The 5,592-nt window shown below is 38.3% G+C and overlaps 1 long non-coding RNA gene across 1 annotated transcript; it reads left to right on the top strand.

The window, feature by feature from the left end:
* Positions 1-1,923: 1,923 nt before the first annotated feature.
* LOC309491482 lies at positions 1,924-4,841 on the top strand. Its single transcript, XR_014203140.1, has 3 exons — positions 1,924-4,061; positions 4,359-4,380; positions 4,562-4,841. It is a non-coding gene; the product is annotated as an uncharacterized lncRNA (long non-coding RNA).
* Positions 4,842-5,592: the final 751 nt, after the last annotated feature.

Here is a 5,592-nt window from a genome sequence, read left to right as displayed (position 1 = left end):
GGTGGTTGCTAGGGTATTCTGGGTGGTTGCTAGGCGGTTGCTAGGATATTTTGGGTGGTTGCTAGGGTCTTTTGGGTGGTTGCTAGGCGGTTGCTAGGGTGTTCTGGGTGGTTGCTAGGGTGTTTTGGGTGGTTGCTAGGGCATTCTGGGTGGTTGCTATGCGGTTGCTAGGATATTTAGGGTGGTTGCTAGGCGGTTTCTAGGGTATTTTGGGTGGTTGCTAGGCGGTTGCTAGGGTGTTCTGGGTGGTTGCTAGGGGATTTTTGGGTGGTTGCTAGGTGGTTGCTAGGGTCTTTTGGGTGGTTGCTAGGGTGTTCTGGGTGGTTGCTAGGGTGTTTTGGGTGGTTGCTAGGGTATTCTGGGTGGTTGCTAGGATATTTTGGGTGGTTGCTAGGGTCTTTTGGGTGGTTGCTAGGGTCTTTTGGGTGGTTGCTAGGCGGTTGCTAGGGTGTTCTGGGTGGTTGCTAGGGTATTTTGGGTGGTTGCTAGGGTCTTTTGGGTGGTTGCTAGGCGGTTGCTAGGGTCTTTTGGGTGGTTGCTAGGGTGTTTTGGGTGGTTGCTAGGGTATTCTGGGTGGTTGCTAGGCGGTTGCTAGGGTCTTTTGGGTGGTTGCTAGGCGGTTGCTATGGTGTTCTGGGTGGTTGCTAGGGTGTTTTGGGTGGTTGCTAGGGTATTCTGGGTGGTTGCTAGGCGGTTGCTAGGGTGTTTTGGGTGGTTGCTAGGGTGTTTTGGGTGGTTGCTAGGGTATTCTGGGTGGTTGCTAGGCGGTTGCTAGGGTCTTTTGGGTGGTTGCTAGGGTCTTTTGGGTGGTTGCTAGGGTGTTCTGGGTGGTTGCTAGGCGGTTGCTAGGGTGTTATGGGTGGTTACTAGGATGTTTTGTGTGGTTGCTATGGTGTTGCTAGGGTATTTTGGGTGGTTGCTAGGGTGTTTTGGGTGGTTGCTAGGGTGTTCTGGGTGGTTGCTAGGCGGTTGCTAGGGTGTTTTGGGTGGTTGCTAGGCGGTTTCTAGGGTATACTAAGGTCTTTGATAACCTTTGAAATTTATATTTGTTTACCTTGACAGTCGTATAGTTGGAGGAGTCAAATTTGCCTCCTCCATTGGGCCGAATGTTTGCCCTTAGGTGGCTGACCTCCACCTTATCCCCGACGTACAGGTCCATCAACGCCTCTTCTCTCCATAAAGTCACCTCCAGAAGTTTTATTCCAGACCTCAAAGAAAGGTCCAGGAGGGGATACTGGGCCCGAGTCATCCTGGCCACTTGCACCTGGAAAATAACAGCCCAGTGTCACAGATGAGTGTTTCTCAGTCCTGGTCCAGGTATCCCCAACACTGAATATTTTCTATGTATTCCCAATCAAGGTTAATTCACCTAAATGTGTATCTCAAATAAAAGTGTTAGGGTACTATAGGACTGTGATTGAGAAACACAATTATAATAGCTTACATTTACCTAGGTTAAGTAAACCAGGATAATGTACTAGATATTCAATTGTGCTTTTAAATTCACTCACTTTCTCAATGGTTCCCTGCAGACTCAGGTATCCAGTGCTTGAGAAGACTTCCTGTTCTTCCCCGGTTACAAATGGGGAAGGAGGACAGAGGACCTCTTTTGCAGCTCTCTCTGCCTCCTCGGTTATGGCCAGTGGGGAGGTTTTAAATTTTCTGCTTGACCGGTTTAAGAAAATACACTGCCGGCCATATTGTTTAGAGAGGGTGTAATTTTTGATGATGTATGATCCACCCTCTTCAAACTCCGGGTCACTACCATTTTTTATTGAGGTGTACCATGTCTGTCCATCAGTTAGGGCGGACAGTGTGGTCACCTTGTATTCTCCAACATCAATTATGTTGTTGTTGGATGTGAAATTTAAAGCCTTTTGGCTCCTGCGGCTACCCACACATTTGACTTTTAGACTGCTTGCTGACTGTAGGGGGTTGCCATCCTAAGAATAATACACAAAAAAGGGTAAGGTTATAACTTTCATAATGTTTTCAATGACTTTCTAACACATGAAAATATCATGATACATGACCTGTTTTTTTTTTTATATTTCACAGGAATTTATTTATTTATTCATGTTGTTTTATTTATAGTTTAGTTTAGATTTATTTATTGAAAGTCAATGATAAAATTTCTAATGAAGTAAAGTTTTACCTCAGAAAATAAACTCAACCTTAGCCATAACCCTATAGACGGGCCCTTTTCCAATTAATATTTACATCACAAGAAATGTTAATCAACTTCCAATTCATAAATTAATCGCGTCAATACATTTCTTGTGAGGTAAAAAATTACCTCAGGACAGGACTTCTCTCTTTTTTTACTTAATATTTCACAGGAATTGATTTATTTATTCATGTAGTTGATTTATATATTAAAAGTCATTGATACAATTTCTAATGAGGTAAAGTTTTACCTCAGAAAATGAAATTTCCTGTCAGCTAATGGAAAGGGCTTTTTTCTGACTTTTTTATTATTTGTATTTATTAATTTCTTTGTAAATTAACATTTCTAAATACACAGTGTTTCAGATACATCAATACATGTTATATCTTCTGTCTCACCTTTAACTCCAGCAGGGGAACAATAGCGCCTACTCTGGTAAGCGTTGGAGAACTGCTGCGCACTGAAGAAGACTGGCTGTGCACGTCTTTTAAGCGGGACTCCTGCTGCGCGCACCCTTTGTGTGTGTGTGTGTGTGTGTGCGCGCGCGCGCGTTCGCGTGTGCGTGTTAATATCTTTAACAGATAAGGAATTTTATTTATATTATTTGTGATTTGATATTCTTTGTGACTTTATGATATTATTAGCATTTCCTGCGCTGTCTGTGTGTGCGCGTTTTGATAAATATTTGAACCTGTAGTTATTTTTATTTATTGTATTAAATATTAACTTGTAATGGATATTTTTAACTTGAAATTAATTTTATTTAAAACAAAAAGGCCTTGCACAACTTTTGTGAGCACGCTTTTGATTAATATTTTTAACTTTTAATTAATTTTATTGTAATGAATATTTTTAACTGGATTAATTATTTATTAAAATGATTTTTTTTAACTTGTAATGAATTTTATTTAAAATAAATCCCTATTAAATCTATTTTGCCTGCAATTGTTTTAAATTAATTAGGGTTTAAAACCGATCTACACGGATTTCCTATTACCCTTTATGCTGACTTCTAACTTGTCTAGTTGATGCCCAATGTATTAATTAAACATTTCCGTTTTTTATTACGGACGAGCCCACATTTGTTTGTGGCTGTGCGCAGCTTTTAACGGACTCTGGGTGCGCGCATCTCCTGCGCAGTCTGTGTGGGTGGGCGCGTTGTGATAAATATTTTTAACTTGTTATTTTTATTTATTGTAATAAATGTTTTTTAAATTGTAATGACTTTTGAATGTATTTTTACTAATTAAACTTGATTATAAGGGTATTAGTTTTTAGTATTCAAACGAATATAACGGCTGGCCAATTAGACTGTGGAATGCTGCATAACTAATGATTCTGGATTTTTCTATGCCTGCTGTTTTGCGTCGGGTGAGTAAGAAAATCTGTCTCAGGTAATTAAAATGTGTGTGGGTCAACGAGTTGAATGCAGTTAAACTTATTTGATTATGAATGTTTATAATAGCTGAAACATGAACAATAATTAATTTCCATTAAGCATTACAATAATAACGTGTCTCGTGAGGAGATTGTGCTAACGGTTTCAGGCCCGGCTGCAGGATGAAATGACTGAGGGGACATGTGAAATTGTTAAGGGTTAGGCATAACTTTATACCATCAATGATCAATACACACTGATAACTCGCTTAATAAAAAGATAAGCCAGCGTCATTTATTATGCATATATCAACCCTTTTTCACGCTTAATTGTAATATTCTATTTTAGATCGTTCCCCCTTAATGTTTCCATGGCGACGCGTCATATTTGTCACGTGACACACCGCAGCCACTGTATGACAGATGTGTCGCTTTTATTTTCTTTTTTTCTTCAAAATATTCACAAACTTGCTTACCTTGTCATCAACTATCTGATCTTCCGATTCTCAAAAAATGTGTAAGTGAGTGTGTTTGGTCTTTTAAAAACTTGTATATAAAAAAGAAAAACATATCTTGATCTATAACGTGAGATGGGCGCCACCATGTTTCTTTGCACCGCAGTTCAGAGAATCCTGTCAAATGTACTTATTCATGTGATTCAGATTAGTCAATGATATTTTTAAGACTTTACAGTTATTCTGTACATCCATGCAGGCATGTGCAATATTTTACTTGTATAATAGTTAATCATATGTGATTTCTTATTTTTCTCCCTTTTTCTTTTATGTGAACACGTTTGTAAAAATCTTGCCAGTTCATTGCATGCATCCATTGCGGTAAGTAATCTTTTTAACTGACTGTCACATTCTCAGTATTTGCATTTACAATTGACAATGGAATAGCAATCTACATCAGCATATTTCACAACATGTAATAACCTCTTTTATTAAGCACTTAACACTTAAGATTTGAATAACATTTTTGGAATCAAGATTACTCATTTCATTTACCCATTAGGTTTCGTATCTCCTCCACTGCCTCGTAGCCACTGCCAACTGCCATCAGCACCTTCATTTCAAGGTAATCCACTAGTATTTGAGTGACAGCTTGACAGATTCTCAGTATTTGCATTTATCATGGAAAAAACGACCTTTTGTATAACAGCATTGTATTAAATTGTGTAACAGCAGAATGGATTGCAGACATTAACATCATAGACATAAATTGTAATGTTTATATTACATTCACCTTTATTGCCATCTAGGAACCTTTGTGGTAAATAAATATAACACCAATAAAATTCAGATTAGGAAAAAAATAAGAGTAACCATAAAACAGAAAAACCAAAAACAGAGACTTGAAAGCGGACAGAGAAGGGGCCGTTCTAATCGCTTAGAGGCAGGCTGTTCCAGAGTCGTGGCCCTAAATTCATGGTCCTTTAAAGTCTATTCTCTGAGAATAGGATAGAAATTTGTTCAAATTTACGACACTTATGAAGAAGTTTGGCCGCAGCGTTTCAGACTAGCTGAAGACAAGCAATTTGAGACTTGGATACACAGCAAAATAATGAATTGCATTAATCTAGCCGAGACGTAACAAACGCATGAACAGCCATTTCTATTCTCTATCACAAGCTGTTTATTTATTTTCATTTTTCCATAGGGTTGAGGCTGCTTTGACTGTCTATGCAAGTAACACACACAACATATTAATCATTAGTTATGTCTTTATATTGATTAATACACAATTCTACATGTCCTGTAGGGTCCACATAGACATTGCTGTTTTAGTCTTTACTGTATACAGTATATAACATTGTGATATTTTACACATTTAGCCATTGGTAGAAATTAGAGTAAAGGTAAATATATTTGTTTGTTGGACATGTAAATATGCTGAGTAAAAACAAGGTTTTGTAGCTTAAAATGAACAGCTTGATTTGTGTGAGATGTGTCTCTTTTTCTCTCTCCCTGCAGTAGATTGGACATCTCTATTCCCATCAACAGTATGTAAGAACTGTTTTTAAATGTGATGGCGTATTATCATAA

This window comes from Leuciscus leuciscus (genome assembly GCF_965113295.1).
Source record: "Leuciscus leuciscus genome assembly, contig: HAP1_SCAFFOLD_277, whole genome shotgun sequence".
NCBI lineage: Eukaryota > Metazoa > Chordata > Actinopteri > Cypriniformes > Leuciscidae > Leuciscus > Leuciscus leuciscus.
Note: the sequence above shows the minus strand (reverse complement) of the source record. Positions and strands in the feature narration are given on the sequence as shown.